At 39.7% G+C, this 18,860-nt stretch overlaps 2 long non-coding RNA genes across 2 annotated transcripts; both read left to right on the top strand.

The window, feature by feature from the left end:
• The first annotated feature begins 11,298 nt into the window (after window positions 1–11,298).
• On the top strand, window positions 11,299–17,451 carry LOC109204390 (uncharacterized). Its single transcript, XR_002063898.2, has 3 exons — window positions 11,299–11,549; window positions 13,330–13,362; window positions 17,425–17,451. It is a non-coding gene; the product is annotated as an uncharacterized LOC109204390 (long non-coding RNA).
• Window position 17,452: 1 nt separating this feature from the next.
• On the top strand, window positions 17,453–18,140 carry LOC109204391 (uncharacterized). The gene is made up of 2 exons (XR_002063899.2): window positions 17,453–17,584; window positions 17,801–18,140. It is a non-coding gene; the product is annotated as an uncharacterized LOC109204391 (long non-coding RNA).
• The last annotated feature ends 720 nt before the right edge of the window (window positions 18,141–18,860 follow it).

The following is an 18,860-nucleotide window of genomic DNA, read 5'->3' as shown; positions in this document are numbered from 1 at the left end:
GCTGGACCTGAGTAACAATGACCTTAAGGATTCAGGAGTGAAGCTTTTCTCTGCAGGACTGGAAAGTCCTTGTTGTAGACTGGAAATTCTCAGGTCAGGGTTCAGACACTTATTTTTTTATTATTACATACAAAGCTAATATTTATATAGTTTGCAATTGATCTGTTATGTTTTTTTTCTTTATTATTGGACAATTAATTACTCTAAATCATTTCATATTCAGATTTGTGGGTAAAGACAAAAAAACATTTCATACCTTGGTCAGTTCTGAGATTTAGGGTGCTAATGAAGCAGTGCTAATGAATTTTTCACCAATGATGAAAAATCTTCAATAACTGTTCATATTACAAACCTGCTTCAAAGAAGATGGCACATTTTTAAATATTCCACTGGATACAAGCAAAAATAATTAATTCCTTTCTGAATTGGTAAGTTTGTTTAAATATTTGTAAATCAGCAAATTTTATTTTTATAGCGGTTTCATTTTCACAGAGATGGAATATTAACCAAAAATGCAAAAAGAAACACGTCATAGAAGTCATAACTTTATTTACATTTCATCAAGGGAAACAAGTGTGTGATCCCAAATCAAAACATGACTTAGTACTTTGTCGAGAAACCTTTGTGGGCAAACACTTTTATGTCTCTTGTTACCAGGTTTGCACACAACTTAGGAGAGAAACTGGCTCACTCTGTTAGGCTGAACGAACTGACTCTATGGCAGAACGCACAGAAGCACAGGGAATGCAGAAAGTGCTCTTTATTTACAGTGTCTGGATTATTTACACAGCGTGGGAGATTGTGTACAATGATAAATAAACAGAGGGAAACCAGGGAAGGGGGCTGACACACACTCTGAGGGAAAGGGGTAATCGGTGCACTACAAGAAAAAGAAAAGCGAAATTTGGATGCAGCTAAGGATACAGGACAACAAGTAAGCAGACAAAATCCAAAACATGGGTTGGCCGAAGTGCACATTGCAGAGATTAAAAAACACGTTACCACTCAGGGAGGCGACAATACTCCGACAGTAACGCATAACGCGTTACTGTAATCCGATTACTTTTTTAAAGTAACGCATTAAGTAAGGGATTACTATTGCAAAAACTGTAATTAGATTACCGCTATTTTCCCGTAGGAACGCTGCATTACTAAAACCGTGATTTTTTGTTTTTGCGAGAATGTCTCATGACAGTGACGTAAGCGAGTGCGACGTTCGTGACAACAGCTGTGTGCAGATCAAGAATGGATAATATATCGAGTGCAGGAGAGAGTATGAGCGTGCAGCGTTTAAAGCATGGAAGTACTGACCTTCCTTTGACTTAGATTCCATAAAAAGTGACAAAAACATTAGTGTCCATTGTGCGTGGGAAGAAAACTTCTTTTTACAGCGAAAAAAACCCCCCTAAACTTCCAAGCAAGCACTGAGTGTGCTACAACGTAATTGGAAATTCACAGAGAAACTCGCGGAGTCTTCAACTGACCACTGCAGCACACCTGCATCAGGGTAAACCTCCGCCTACCCCAGTCCTGCTTTACAAAGGTAAAATAGAGCAACAGGACCGCTAGTCTTTGATTTTATTTATTTTCTGCTGTGTTTTTCTTGCATCTATTTGAAAGAGTGAGTGTAAATTAAAAAAAATTATATATATATATATATGTATATATATATATATATATATATATATATATTACAGTGGCTTGCAAAAGTATTCGGCCCCCTTGAACTTTTCCACATTTTGTCACATTACAGCCACAAACATGAATCAGTTTTATTGGAATTCCAGGTGAAAGACCAATACAAACTGGTGTACACGTGAGAAGTGGAACGAAAATCATACATGATTCCAAACATTTTTTACAAATAAATAACTGAAAAGTGGGGTGTGCGTAATTATTCAGCCCCCTGAGTCAATACTTTGTAGAACCACCTTTTGCTGCAATTACAGCTGCCAGTCTTTTAGGGTTTGTCTCTACCAGCTTTGCACATCTAGAGACTGAAATCCTTGCCCATTATTCTTTGCAAAACAGCTCCAGCTCAGTCAGATTAGATGGACAGCGTTTGTGAACAGCAGTTTTCAGATCTTGCCACAGATTCTTGATTGGATTTAGACACCAGACAGGTCAGGGATAAAGGTATTGAGAAATTTAAAGCAGGCTTAGGCTACAAAAAGATTTTCCAAGCCTTGAACATCCCACGGAGCACTGTTCAAACAATCATTCAGAAATGGAAAGAGTATGGCACAACTGTAAACCTACCAAGACAAGGCCGTCCACCTAAACTCACAGGCCGAACAAGGAGAGCGCTGATCAGAAATGCAGCCAAGAGGCCCATGGTGACTCTGGACGAGCTGCAGAGTTCTACAGCTCAGGTGGGGGAATCTGTCCATAGGACAACTATTAGTCGTGCACTGCACAAAGTTCGCCTTTATAGAAGAGTGGCAAGAAGAAAGCCATTGTTAACAGAAAACCATAAGAAGTCCCGTTTGCAGTTTGCCACAAGCCATGTGGGGGACACAGCAAACATGTGGAAGAAGGTGCTCTGGTCAGATGAGACCAAAATGGAACTTTTTGGCCAAAATGCAAAACGCTATGTGTGGCGGAAAACTAACACTGCATATCACTCTGAACACACCATCCCCACTGTCAAATATGGTGGTGGCAGCATCATGCTCTGGGGGTGCTTCTCTTCAGCAGGGACAGGGAAGCTGGTCAGAGTTGATGGGAAGATGGATGGAGCCAAATACAGGGCAATCTTGGACGAAAACCTCTTGGAGTCTGCAAAAGACTTGAGACTGGGGTGGAGGTTCACCTTCCAGCAGGACAACGACCCTAAACATAAAGCCAGGGCAACAATGGAATGGTTTAAAACAAAACATATCCATGTGTTAGAATGGCCCAGTCAAAGTCCAGATCTAAATCCAATCGAGAATCTGTGGCAAGATCTGAAAACTGCTGTTCACAAACGCTGTCCATCTAATCTGACTGAGCTGGAGCTGTTTTGCAAAGAATAATGGGCAAGGATTTCAGTCTCTAGATGTGCAAAGCTGGTAGAGACATACCCTAAAAGACTGGCAGCTGTAATTGCAGCAAAAGGTGGTTCTACAAAGTATTGACTCAGGGGGCTGAATAATTACGCACACCCCACTTTTCAGTTATTTATTTGTAAAAAATGTTTGGAATCATGTATGATTTTCCTTCCACTTCTCACGTGTACACCACTTTGTATTGGTCTTTCACGTGGAATTCCAATAAAATTGATTCATGTTTGTGGCTGTAATGTGACAAAATGTGGAAAAGTTCAAGGGGGCCGAATACTTTTGCAAGCCACTGTATATATTATGTGCTGGAATGTGCAGAAAATAGGTTTAAATGTTAAGCAAATTTCTTCCAGTCAGAGAATGTTGCATATAGGGATGGGTATTGATAAGATTTTCACGATTGCGATTCCATTTTCGATTCTGTTTAACGATTCAATTCTTTATCGATTCTTTTTAAGAAAGGAGAACACTAAGGTCGATTAGCTTAGAACTTTGTTTTATATCTTCTCTTTGTTACAACATAGCAATTTAGGAATAACATGGCCTTACAAACCCAACAGTGAGATCTTAAGACATCCACAGCCTACGGCTCTTCAATGGGGTGTCACAGGGTCCCCAGGAAAAAAAATTGTGAATGTAAAACAATAAAATAAATATTCTTCTGTAGCAATAACAAAGTATAACATTGATAGGTTTGTAGCTTAACCCGATTCGCTGGAACGTTGAAGACAATGTAATTACACAGCAAGCAAGACACAAGTAGGCAACGCTCTTTATGTTTCTCGTGCACGGGAGAGAACTGAACAAACGCCGTTCCTTCGCTTGACCCCAGTTGCTCTCGTCCGCTCCCCCGTAACACTGCTCTTTTATTGTGGTTACATGAATATGCATAGGTTCATTAACATATGACATCTTACATAGGTATACATGTGAACAAAGAATACCCTGTGTGTGTGTGTGCGTGTGTGTGTGTGCGTGTGTGTGTGGCGGGGGGGGGTCAAACCATGACCCCATATATGACTTCCCTAAACCTGCTGGCCTGGAAGTCCAGCAGTTCATCTAAACAAAAGGCACTTAGCCTAAAACAGATATAGATACGTTTATCCTACCATAAAACAATAAGAGAAGGTACGACCTCTCCCATGCTCCCAGAGTGTGGGTGTGAAAGCCAGAACACTCTGGAATGCACACAAAGCCTACCAAAGATCACACATCCTATCACTACACAATCGATTATACACCTCTAAGCATATATGGTTAAATATTCCTAAGCATAAATGGCAATCACAATACAAAAACCTAACACACATAAAATATTCTGTAGCAATTACACAAGAATATCCTGTAATGTCCCTGCCTACAATTAAACACATTCACTTCTTCTCGGAGTCTACGCTGCGGGACTGTTTTGATCACGCGGACTGGGAAATGTTTCACGTGGCTGCTAAAGACATTGATGAGTACACAGACTCAGTCTGCGGATTTATCAGAAAATGCGTGGAAGATGTCGTCCCATCCAGAACAGTTAAATCCTTCCCAAATCAAAAACCCTGGATTAACGGAGATGTTCGCACGGCGCTGGCGGCACGGAGCACCGCTTTTGCCTCCGCGAACACATCGGACTACAAACATGCACATTACCAACTCCGGAAGACGATCAAAGCAGCCAAACGTGAGTACAGGGACAGGGTGGAGCAACAGTTTGACAACCCTCGGAGTATGTGGCAGGGACTAAACACAATCACAGACTTTAGAGGGAAAACCAGCACACCGCAGACCACGGCCTCTCTGTGTGATCTAAACGTATTCTACGCTAGATTCGACACAGCGAACACCATGAGACCGGACAGTGTGCGCACCGCGGATGACGTCAGTGCGCACACTGTGTCTGAGGAGGATGTGCGGAAGTACTTCAGGAAAGTGAACCCACGCAAAGCTACTGGTCCGGACGGGATTCCCGGCCGCGTCCTCAAGTCATGCGCGGCTCAGCTGGCTGGAGTGTTTACACACATCTTCAACCTTTCCCTCTCTCTGTCGGTAGTCCCAGCCTGCTTCAAAATGGCCACCATCGTCCCTGTACCCAAATCCTCCACCATTTCCTCATTAAACGACTGGCGACCTGTAGCCCTGACCCCCATTGTGAGCAAATGCTTTGAGAAGCTGGTCAGGGACTTCATCTGCTCTGCACTACCCGACTCACTGGACCCTCTACAGTTCGCATACCGCCACAACAGGTCCACTGATGATGCCATAGCCCTGACACTCCATGCTGCCCTGTCACACCTGGAGAAGAGAGACACGTATGTGAGAATGCTGTTTGTAGATTACAGCTCAGCATTCAACACCATCATTCCCTCGAAGCTGGACAGGAAACTGCAGGATCTAGGACTGAGCAGCTCCCTCTGCAGCTGGATCCTTAACTTCCTGTCTGACAGACGCCAAGTGGTCAGACTGGGCAGCACCACCTCATCCCCCATCACACTGAACACTGGTGCTCCACAGGGGTGTGTACTGAGCCCTCTCCTGTACTCACTCTACACCTACGACTGCACGACCACTAACAACTCCAACATCATTGTGAAGTTTGCGGACGACACTACAGTGGTGGGTCTTATCACCAACGGTGATGAGACGGCCTACAGGGAGGAGGTCAGCGCCCTGACCCACTGGTGTCAAGACAACCATCTCACCCTCAACGTTGCAAAGACAAAGGAGTTGATAGTGGACTTCCGGAGGTGCAGAGGAGTACACACCCCCATCACCATCAACGGCGCCGCTGTGGAGAGAGTGAGCAGCTTCCGCTTCCTTGGTGTACATCTGGCTGAGGATCTTACGTGGTCAGTACACATAAACAAAACAGTGAAGAAAGTGCAGCAGCGCCTCTTCTTTCTCAGGAGACTGAAAAGATTCAGCATGAGCCCCCGCATCCTCAGGACCTTCTATCGCTGTGCCATTGAGAGCATCCTCACTGGATGCATCACCACCTGGTATGGCAACAGCACCGCTTACAACCGCAAAGCTCTCCAGAGAGTAGTGCGGTGTGCTGAACGGATAATTGGAGGTGAGCTTCCCTCCCTCCAAGACATCTACAGGAAGCGGTGCCTGAGGAAAGCGGGGAGGATCATCAAGGACTCCAGTCACCCCAGCCACAAACTGTTCAGACTACTTCCATCAGGAAGGAGGTTCTGCAGCATCCGGTCCCGAACCAGCAGACTGAGAGACAGCTTTTTCCACCAGGCCATCAGACTGCTGAACACGTCATAGACACCTCACCCTCACTACTGGAACTTCAACATTATGCACTCCATACTGTACATTAATGCCACTGTTTTGCACATACCAACCTCTGTATATTTTATATATCTTATTTTATTGTTTACTTTATTTCATTTGTAAAACATGTATATACACACTATATACACACACACACACACGTAGAAAAACATATTTAGTACACACGTTCAGTAATGTATATACCTTTATATATTGTACACATATTTATTACTTTTTAGATTAGCCATTTTTATATTTTGCTTGTTTTACGTTATTGTATTTTTGCACAACTCTGTTGCTTGAGAAGCTTGCACACAAGAATTTCACTCACATGTACTGTACCAGTGTACCTGCACATGTGATGTGAAAATAAAAGTGATTTGATTTGATTTGATTTGACTTACTGAAAATCAGGGGCATCTGCTGTGGCAAATGGGCGCAAGCCTTTTACCACAAACTTAGTCACTGCTCGGTGACATTCGTCTATCCTGGCCTGAAAGGAGACGCTACTGGAAGACTGCAGCGACAACTGCCAGCGAGCGCCAGCCAGACTCTGTCTCCCATCATGGTCACCTAAATGCACAGTAATGGCAGGTTTTGTCATAAGGCCAATCACGCTAACATAATATGCACTGTTAGTTGAATATTTACCTGCCACTTTAACGGGAGAGGACGTGCAAACATTACCGCTGCTGTTGGGTTGAGATTCACGAGTCCGGAGCGGAATTAAAGACATGACATTCATTTAAGGTTATCGCGTTTTTTGTGAGCAAATGCTTTTGCATATTCATAGTGTTTCCTCCCTTAAATGAAATATCTACTTTGCAATTGCCCTGTTGTCATCCGTTCTGGTAAAGTATAACCAAACTTTTGAGCGTTTGAGCCGCCATGTTTCCTACCAGGTAAATGACGCTCCGCAACGTGGTGACGTCATTCGGGGCGACTGGAATCGATAAGGGAATCGTTTGCAAAAATGGCAAACAATTCCAAGGAATTGAAACAGTGGGAACCGGTTCTCAACAAGAACCGGGTTTCGATACCCATCCCTAGTTGCATATAATTAAATTTTTGCTTGATAGATAGGGTTAAAATATTTAAAAAAAAATAAAACAAGTTTTAAAAAGAGACTTTTCCATTTGATTACATTTTGTATGATGGATTATGCAGAAAAAGTAGAATTGGGCTGAAAGATCTATTGCTTTATCACCTATTCAGGTTGTAAATCGTTTTTTTAAAAAGTAACTAAGTAATTACCCAGCCAACATGTATATATGGGCCCCACCTGGATTTTGCTCGGGCTGGATGGGTACCATGTGGGCATGGGCTCAAACTGGGCTTTTTGTATGGGGCCTACTTGGGTTCTTCACATTAAACCCATATGGGCAATCCCAAGTGGGCACTTTTAGTAGGTCCTAGCTGGGTCAAACATGGGAAACACTTCACTTGGTCCAAAATGGGAAACACATGTAGGACCCACTTGGGTTTTCCACCTGGGATAGACATGGGCAAACACAGTCATTTAAGGATAGGCTTTTGTTGTGTGCCCCAGGTGGGGCAAAGTGAGGTAATCAATATATGTTTTAGTATCGATGACACAGGTGGGGCCCACCTGGTCAAACTATATGGGTCACACATAGGCAAATGCAAGTCAGACCCTGAAAACATGCCTATGTGGGCCCCAGGTGGGGCAAAGTGAGGTAATCAATATATTTTTTTAGCACTGATGACATAGGTGGGGCCCACCTGGTCAAACTATATGGGTCGCACATGGGCAAATGCAAGTCAGACCCTGAAAACATGTCTATGTGGGCCCCAGGTGGGGCAAAGTGAGGTAATCAATATATGTTTTAGTATCGATGACATAGGTGGGGCCCACCTGGTCAAACTATATGGGTCACACATGGGCAAATGCAAGTCAGACCCTGAAAACATGTCTATGTGGGCCCCAGGTGGGGCAAAGTGAGATAATCAATATATTTTTTAGTACTGATGACGCAGGTGGGGCCCACTTGGTCAAACTATATGGGTCACACATGGGCAAATGCAAGTCAGACCCTGAAAGCATGTCTATGTGGGCCCTAGGTGGGTTATGTTAAGTTAATATGGGCATATATTTTATGTGGGCTCAAGATTGTTTAGTATATATGGGACCCACTTGGGTTTCTTACATTAAAGCCATATTGGCAAAACCAAGTGGAAACATATAGTAGGTCCTGGCTGGGTCAAACATGGGAAACACTTCACTTGGTTCAAAATGGGAAACACACGTAGGACCCACTTGGGTTTTTCACCTGGGTTAGACATGGGCAAACACAGTCATTTAAAGAAAAGCATTTGCCGTGTGCCCCAGGTGGGGCAAAGTGAGGTAATCAGTATATATTTTTCAGTACTGATGACACAGGTGGGGCCTACCTGGTCAAACTATATGGGTCACACATAGGCAAATGCAAGTCAGACCCTGAAAACATGTCTATGTGGGCCCCATATGGGTTATGTTAAGTTAATATGGGCATATATTTTACGTGGGCTCAAGATTGTTTAGTATATATGGGACCCACTTGGGTTTCTCACATGAAAGCCATATAGGCAAAACCAAGTGGAAACATATAGTAGGTCCTGGCTGGGTCAAACATGGGAAACACTTCACTTGGTCCAAAATGGGAAACACATATAGGACCCACTTGGGTTTTCCACATGGGTTAGACATGTGCTAACATAGTCTTTTAAAGAAAAGCTGCTTTTGTGTGCCCCATATGGGGAAAAGTGAGGTGATCAATATATTTTTTAGCACTGAAAACACAGGTGGGGCCCACCTGGTCAAACTATATGGGTCACACATGGGCAAATGCAAGTCAGACCCTGAAAACATGTCTATGTGGGCCCCAGGTGGGGCAAAGGTGAGGTAGTCAATATATTTTTTAGCACTGATGACACACGTGGGGCCCACCTGGTCAAACTATATGGGTCACACATGGGCAAATGCAAGTCAGACCCTGAAAACATGTCTATGTGGGCTCCAGGTGGGGCAAAGGTGAGGTAGTCAATATATTTTTTAGCACTGATGACACACGTGGGGCCCACCTGGTCAAACTATATGGGTCACACATAGGCAAATGCAAGTCAGACCCTGAAAACATGTCTATGTGGGCCCCATATGGGTTATGTTAAGTTAATATGGGCATATATTTTACGTGGGCTCAAGATTGTTTAGTATATATGGGACCCACTTGGGTTTCTCACATGAAAGCCATATAGGCAAAACCAAGTGGAAACATATAGTAGGTCCTGGCTGGGTCAAACATGGGAAACACTTCACTTGGTTCAAAATGGGAAACACACGTAGGACCCACTTGGGTTTTTCACCTGGGTTAGACATGGGCAAACACAGTCATTTAAAGAAAAGCATTTGCTGTGTGCCCCAGGTGGGGCAAAGTTAGGTAATCAGTATATATTTTTTGGTACTGATGACATAGGTGGGGCCCACCTGGTCAAACTATATGTGTCACACATAGGCAAATGCAAGTCAGACCCTGAAAACATGTCTATGTGGGCCCCAAATGGGTTATGTTAAGTTAATATGGGCATATATTTTACATGGGCTCAAGATTGTTTAGTATATATGGGACCCACATGGGTTTCTAACATTAAATCCATATGGGTGGGCATCCAATGTAGGTCCTAGTTGGGTCAGTGATGGTAAATGTGTACATTGGTTCAAAATGGTAGCACATGCTTATGTGAGGATTCTTCTTCTGTGAAGAGCCTGAGAAAGTGTTATTTGAATAAAGGAGGATTTATTCCAAACAAGCCCATCACAGATTGCACACAACCCAGGGAGTTCTGAAAGTCAAATTGTAAAAAGAATCTCAAAAGAAAGTATGAACATAACTCTCTTTTATAACCTGCAGACGGCACCCATGGGGTACCATTCTCTAACGAATCACCCTAACTTTAACATATTTGGCACAACCTCAGTCTATCACTTTTGCTATCCTTACGTACAGTCAGATGTTCTTTACCCTTCATTTTTGACCCTCTCAGTATTTAGCCTTGGCTAGCAAATGTACTTAGTCCATGTTGAGACCTCAAGATGTTATGTGTTATCAGACACTACAACCCAGCTGTCAAGTGAGACTATAGGAACTTTGATGTTTTTGAACATTCAATGTTACTCAAAACACTCTGCACACTATTCCAAATAACTGGTTTGAAACTGGTTACTTTTTCATTTTAGATTTCATTTTAAGTACTTAATTTGAACTTTCAGCGCTCTGCATGGTGAGGCTCAGATAAGATAAAATAAGGACTTCATGATTCTTCTTAGGTAAATTCACTTGTCACAGCAGCAATAATAAGTGATTAAAACAGACACAAGAGTAGAAAAAAAGAAAAGCAAAAAATACAAATAAAAAACCTAAGATAAAAGTGAATTACACAGACAAAATCCAGATTTGGCATTTGCAAATTAAGGATTACTGGTTGTTCAAACAATTAAGACTATTTACTTGAGCAAACATGCAATTGAGGATTTTTAGTAGATCAGAGACACTCTACTGTATTAGAGAAAAGACAGTTAGCTACATGGAAGTTGGAAGTTTTGGTTAATCAGATCCAGTAAAGCTCCTGAAGTATATTACCGATCTGTTAAAATGTTACTCTTCAAACTTGTGACCTCAAATTATATAACCAGAAATAATTTATATTTTCTTTGAACTAGTGGAAAGGAGAGGGAATGGGGTCTTTAAAGCAGTCACACTTCAACTGTGAAACTCCCTTGTCCTTATGGTGTATTGACACTATTGAAACTTTTCAAAAGCAGTCTAATGTTAGAAGAGCTTTTAGGTAAACTGTTATTCTTCTTCTTATCATTATTATATATTTTATTAATTATATTTTTATTATGATGTTGATTTGGGTGACAATTATTTGATAAATATTATGTATTAATTTTTTAAACATATTAACCATCCCTATGCCTAAATAAATAAAATTGTTCTTTTAAACTTGTGCATTGTTTGACTTCTAAAATTTTTGTATCAGGTATAAAATGACTTTTTAAATAAAGTTGTTTTAATGTGAGCAGCTCCTATTGGCTCGTTTAAAAAGAGGGAGGAGCAGATTGCACCGCCTAGCGTCTAGTCTTCGCGGTCTTTCGTCAGTTGCGCCTTTTCTCTCCCTGGTGTTTGAGAACGTGGAGGACAAAAGGATACCAAAGAATCGAAAACTATGACAAAGGTAAATACTTAAAGTTTTCTAAGTTTTCATCAATGGTTATTTTAGTAACTTTCTATAGTCGTCCTAAACGGTAATAGGGGGAGAAGCATAACATCTTTAGCTAGCAGGTAGAACTGGGTTAATTTACTGCATTGTCTTTGGCAAACATAATTTAAAGTTAATTACAAAACTCTTACTGCCTATATTCTACTCGAAAAAATTCATCTTATCTTATTCTGTTTTCATTGCGCCATTCTCTCTATACAGTTTTTGAATTTACATATTATAACGTACACGGCAGTTTTTTTTCTGTGCTTCTGCAACTGTTTCTTAGGTGTTCCTATAAGGTTTTTGTAATTAATTAAAAAAATATATATTATTTTTTTTGTCTTTAGTGGATTCCCGCTCAGCTAACTCGGCCATTATGCACTACCCAGTAAACAAAATGGCTGAACAGTATCTTAAATGTTTGAACATGAGCTAGTCATACCATGTCACGTAATATTCATGTGCAGTGTAGCAAGCTCACCTTATAGGGGTGTAAAACATGAGGTGTATGAGGTGATTGTTTAAATTACAGGAGTAGATGCCTGCAGCTGAAACAGTTTTCTGATCTGAACGTGAACCTACTGGTCACGTTTACGGTAATGTTACCAGATATGCATTGTACTATAGGAAAACGTGGTGGATCAGTGTGCAAAAAGCCCCCAAAAGAAACACACAGCTTCTTTAGCTCAAACACTGTCTGATCTCTTAGATACTGTGCTGTTCCATCTAGTTATTGGTTACTGAGAAATGTTAGGTTATTAATTAATTAAGAGAGTGCAGCTGTTCAGATCAGATGGTGAAGTAGGAAAATGCAGAACATGTTACTATAGCTGAATGCTGTGTAAAAATACTAGTAATAAATCTAACTCCCATTTATGGCTTTTACTACTGTGGGGCTAAATGAAAAATTACAGACATAATGAAATCTGCTACACTTACAAAGCTTAAGTTTAAAACAATTATTATATATTAAGCATTTTTTTGCTCTTTTTTTAATTCTTTTTGCTAATAATGGACTCAATTTTATTATCAAGTTCAAAGACCTATTAAACTTTTAAACCATTAAATCCAGGAAATTAGATGCCCGTAAATGTACGAGACCCTCTTTATGGCTAGTATCCCCAAATATTTAATAATTCTTTCTAAAAGTACACAAATTTTGTTCTTTTCAATTAAATAGTGCATGTTTAATGTATTCTTGAGCAGGTAAAATTCCACTAAATTAGTTTTTGCATATTTTTAAGTATAATCAAATTTTTATAGTTTGCGAGTACTTTTAATTTGGAGATTTTGCCACTTGTTTTGAAGTTTAGATAGTGCTTTATAGTAATTTGTAAATGTTTTGAAGTCATCTGGCTTCTTAATAATTTAATAAAAAATTAACAAGCCATGTAATAATTTGAAAACCACTAGGGACCACTCATTACTATGTCACCAATTTTTTACTTAAAGGAATTTAGGAATTATGTCTGTCAAGACATTTGTTCTGGCATAAGTCACCATTTTGATATATCTTCCTGTGACTTTAAAGTCTGTCAGCTAGTTAGATACATTTTTGCACTGCTAGTGTTTGCTGCTTGAATTAGTCAGTTTACCATATAAACACATGCAGTGCCTTTCAAACTTTTAATTACACTGTTCATTTTGTGCATTAGTAAGAGAATCTTTTATATTGAATTATCCTGGGAAAAAACGAAAATGTTTGTATTTTTTTTTCTCATGCACTTTCTTTCATTTTCCTTATCACGTTTAGATTCTTCAAGATCACAAGCACCATCTTTAACATGTAAGTAACTTTCATATTATTTGTATTACTTATTATCATTATTATTATTATTGAAAAGTGATGGTCTTTGGGGCATCCTTGAAAGGAGTGCATTACTTCATTTTTTTTTTACTGGTATTCAGTATATATATATCTATATATATATATAGATACATATATATATATATATGTATTTTTAGGCACAGGAGGCAATGATCAATTTTAAAATTTAACATTTATTTAAATTTCCATCTTTTATGCTAACAATAATGCCAACAGTGTTCTCTTCACTTGTCCCACAACTCTGACAGTTTTGGTCCTCTGCTCTCCTCACAATTGTCTGATTTCCATCTGAGCTGCTACTGCAAACTGCATTAAACTGATTTTACATTGCCTTGTTATTCTAATCTTTATCTGCGTTTTGGACTACAAACATTCACACCTGCTGCTAGTAACCAGAGCTCACAAGAGTGCAAGGCGTGTAGTTCAATAAAGTGATCGATGTGTTCACTAGCTGATTTCAATAAACCGGTAACTTATCAAATCTATATTTTATAGGAAGTACATTACTGATAAAAGTGGTAATAAACACGTAACCAATAAAAATTTAAATTTCCTGTTATTAAAAAAAAAATACCGCTGTGAGCTCGGTTTTCTAACACCAGGTGTGAACATCTACAGTCTTTAAGCTCTGGTAAAGATTTAAAAATAAAAGCATTAAATAACATAACATTAAACACTAAGTTAGTTTGATGGTGTTGACTGCAGCAGCTCAGTGTTAATCAGCTGATCATGATGGAAGCAGATGAGCGTTTTTCATCACAGTTGTTGGTGATGTGTTGGTCGAAACGAAACGGCTCTTAGAGCCGACTCTTTGAACGACGCGAGCCTGTTTTTTTCTTTTCTTTCTCTCACCCTCTCTCTCGCACTTTTTTCCGCTTCACTCCGCACGCGAGCCTTGTGCTTTGCGCTGGGAAGAGGGGGGAGGGGCGGTAGTTACACTCGCAGTAGCACAGTAACAGAGCAGGAGGGAGAGAGAGAGAAAGAGAGCCAGGGACAACAACGTCACATTAGAAAGGTATAGTAATCATCCACAACTACTTTCAATTGCAGCTGATAAAGGATTCAGAAAGTTTATTCATGCAGGCCCATATGACAGAGAATGTGCATCTTCTTTTTGTTTTCATATTTTAATTTATATTTGTGTTGTGGTTTGCAGTGTTTTGTGTTGTTTCACTTTAAATTTGTTTAAAAGGAAAAGCTGAAAATTTGAATAGTTAAAAGTTGAAATGTAAGTAGTTGTTTTTTGTATTATATGATTTATTTATTACATTTTATGTGGAGAGAATAAATAAAAGTATATTTACGGTGCCCGCTAGAGACAAAGCACGTACAAACCCCAAAACATGTAAAAAAATTCCAAAACACGTAAAAACTCCATAGCACGTACAAACTCCGAAGCACTTACAAAACACAACAGAAGTGCTCCAGGATGCTAGGCACAGTGTTGAGCTTTTGTTACCTAGTGGCTACACAAGCCAGGAAGTACCAATGACCGGATTTTGGTGTGTGGTAGTAACAGGTAAATGAACAGTTTTTGGAATTATTTGAATATATATGAGTGCTTGTGTATAAATACACAAACAATACACATATGCTTTCAATTGTGTAATTTAAGTGATCTAGGTAGCTCTGTTTTGGAAGTTCAGTTAACGCTAGAAATGTGTTTTAGGGTTTGTACGTGTTTTGTCTCTAGGGGCCACCGTATATATTTATATATAAACATATATAAATACAACCACGTTTCTTTCTTTACATTAGTAATTCCTTTTGTGCATAATTTTATATTGTTGTTAATAATAAATTAATTAAAGCAACAAAACAACCTGAAGAGCCGGTTGGGAGCCCAAAGAGCCGGCTCTTTTTAGTGAGCTGAGCCGAAAGAGCCGGTTCTCTAAAAAGAGCTGGAAATCCCATCACTAGTTGTGTAATATGCTGGTATTGATATGATCAAAAATGAACTGAGTTGTTTCGTATTCTATAGAAATTGTACATTTAATTAATAACAAGGCTTTCTGCTGATGTTATTAATTAAAAATGTATTGTTTATTTTTAAGCAACAACTTTTAGCATGCAATCAGTCCATGCTGTACAGGACAGATTTGTAAACTGTGCATACAAAAATAGACTATTTTACAAAATTGCTCATTCAACAAATGTAAATCACAGCAGATTTTTTTGATGTAGTGCACTGTCACAACTAGAAATGTGGGGGGAAGTCCTCAAAATTGAAGGCAGAACAGGAAAATACATGGAAATAACAATTTTCCTTTAAGCACATCAGTAAAGGTCGATCCGGATACTTGATAACTGTTGGTATAGGTATGACATGAATTTGAATCTCCATTATCACAGGTTTTAATTGGGGGGCAACATGCAGATATACAGGAGGACTATAAACAGCAATTCCTATTGCATACAACTGTTTTAGAAAATACCAACAACACTGTTAATTTATCACTTGCTGGTCTATAGACTTTACAGTGTGGATGGATGGAAAATCCATCTGGCTCCACTCTGGCTGAATTGGTGCTACAAACAACTCTGCGCTCGGCTTTCCTGGCTGTGTGTGGATTTATACTTACACATCCAAATTTTGACCCTATTTTTCTTCCTTTCAGCTGATTGGTCAATTTCATGTCAATCACCAATTAAACAATCCAATCAGAGAACATCTCCAGAAGTTGATTCTGTTCATCTGGACGTAGCGTTTTCAGTGGGAGAAAATGCTGAAAGCGCTACGTCCAGATGAACAGAATCAACTTTTGGAGATTTACTTACCTGGATGATTGAGCATGCATTAAGACAATCAGACAACAGATAGGTTTGGCTGTTGGAGGGCTGCATTACAGAGCTTCAGGTCCTGGAAGAATAAATTCCCTTTTACATACCAGACCAGCATTTTTCTTCATTACCAAGAAGGAAAACAGTCTGTGCGTGTCAGAGTTCAGTGGTTTTTGTGTCACAGGGCTTATAATATGTGTATAAATCTGGCCAGGGACCATCACATCACACTGCTATCATATTTTTCTGTTGCTATCATGTTTCTTTTCTGAGATGTTGTTACTTTTATGACAGATGTAACGAGAAATCTTCCAGAAAGTTAAATTTTTTATTCTAATCAAATATTTGATTCTGATAACAGATAAAGTTTTTTTTTACTTTTGTTCTGCTATGATAGTTTATACAAATTTTGGCCAATTCCTATTTATTTTAACCCTTTAGCCCCCAAAAAGTCGCCAGCGACAGGTTTTTCCAAACCTGTCTCGTCAAACCTGAGCTCTACCAGGGGCCCAACACGCCTGGACTTTTAGAAGAAAAGAGATGTCCAAAAATAAACCACAGGGTCAAATACTTGATTTTGTTCAGTGTTTTAGAGTTATTAATTTGAATTGACTAATTTAAATATTTTATTCATGTACATTTTGATTGCCTTCAGTAAAATGGCAAAATTTCAATTTCTTTTTTTTCCTGTTATTAATCCTTGATTACATTCATATAGTATACAGTAGAGGAAAAAACCTACCAGATGTGTAAAGTAGTAGTAATACTGAAAAAAGGGACAAAAGCACACACAGTCACAGCTGATTTTATGACACTTTTACAGCTAAAACAATATATAATTCTGGTTATCCTGCGTAACATTATTGGGGATAAAGGGTTAAGGAACCGCAATTAATTTTTTTAGTTTAGCTTGTGTTTACTACCATATTTTTTTATCACCACACAGTAAACATTAAGTAATATGTAAAGCGTCCATTTATCCTCCATTCCGGTCCATTATCTTAAGCTTAGGCTGCTGCCCCTCAACCCAATCCGGTACTAAGTAGAGAGGCCCAGACTTCGCTCTCTCCAGGCACTTGGCCCAAGGCAGTCCCAGGCCAGCCGAAAAACATTGTCCCTCCAGCATGTTCTGGGTGTTCTGGGTCTCTTCCCGGTGGGACATGCCCAAAACACCTCACCAGGGAGGCATCCTAACCAGATGCCATTATCTAATCTGTCCTTTTTGTATGTTCCCCTCAGGTTGCCATGGTAGCAGATACAGGGGGAGCAAGTGTAGACGATGCCACAAGAAGGATGATGAAATTCCTCATATGACCTGAGCTGGCTGTGGAGTACAACATGCTTGGCCGACATGGGAAAAAAAAGTTCAGAGATTTACGTCTTTTTAATGTTGTGTATGGTAAGTTAGTTTCACTTGAGACATTTGAACTTTAGAAAACTAAACTTTTTTAATAAAGTGTTTGAAAGTGTAACTGAGATTGGTTATCATGCAATTTATATATATTTTTTGAGGCAATAAAGTGAAATAAACATTGTTCTTTGCAAATCATCACCAAATTAAGTAAGCTAAGATTAACTTTACTTTGGCTTGCCCATTTTTCTTCTTCATTTGCAGAGGCACTGAAGAAGAATTATTTAACATCAAAAGTCAACTTGCAAGAAGCAGAGAAGGCTCTCTCCAAGTGGTTCACTGGAGCTAAAGACAGAGGAGGACCGAGGGCTGCAAGGGTACAAAATAGACTTACGGCTCTGTAAAAAAACAAAAAACGAAACCCTGCTGATTCAAGATAAGCTTTTGAGTTTTCCATCTGACTTTTTCTCACTGTTGCAACAGTTCCGAATATCTAAGGAATTTTGATGTAGTTTGACATTTCTAGTTTTTTAAAAGTTTACGCACTTTGGAATACAGTTACGTAAAATCACAGTTGTTGGACAAAATAAATGTGAAAAATGTTGTTTTGTGTACCCTCGTGATTTTTGAAATGGTTTTATTTACAAACTAGTTTTTGTTTGTGGTCAGCTTTAATATATTTGGTGTCTTTGTGTCACAGAACCCGTATTAGCCCTCTGAAAAATTGATTTTGTGACTGTTTTACTACATGGGGCCAACTCAGTGCCAGAAATTAGCCAATTCAAACTAGAAGTAAGATGCAACTACAGAACCCACTGATAATGCCATTCCAACTTTTTAGCTCATGTTTTCCTCATGTTGTACCCACTAAGAACTTGAAAGATGGGGCCCGGGTGGGTTTCTGTGTACTTTGCCTAGTTGGGGCCCATTTAGTTCCCAGATTTTACCAATATAACCCCGAGATGGGCTTTTAAAATGGGGCCATTATGGAACCCGCGGACAATCCCACTTAAAACCCACTTTTTAGCCTATGTGGTAACCACATGGTACCCACAAAAAAACTTGAAAGGTGGGGCCCGGGTGGGTTTCTGTGTACTTTGCCTAGTTGGGGCCCATTTAGTTCCCAGATTTTACCAATATAACACCGAGATGGGCATTTAAAATGGGGCCATTATGGAACCCGCGGACAATCCCACTTAAAACCCACTTTTTAGCCTATGTGGTAACCACATGGTACCCACAAAAAAACTTGAAAGGTGGGGCCCGGGTGGGTTTCTGTGTACTTTGCCTATTTGGGGCCCATTTAGTTCCCAGATTTTACCAA

The sequence above is a fragment of the Oreochromis niloticus genome, unplaced genomic scaffold (genome assembly GCF_001858045.2).
Source record: "Oreochromis niloticus isolate F11D_XX unplaced genomic scaffold, O_niloticus_UMD_NMBU tig00002532_pilon, whole genome shotgun sequence".
Lineage (NCBI taxonomy): Eukaryota > Metazoa > Chordata > Actinopteri > Cichliformes > Cichlidae > Oreochromis > Oreochromis niloticus.
This window is presented reverse-complemented; position numbering and strand designations above follow the sequence as displayed.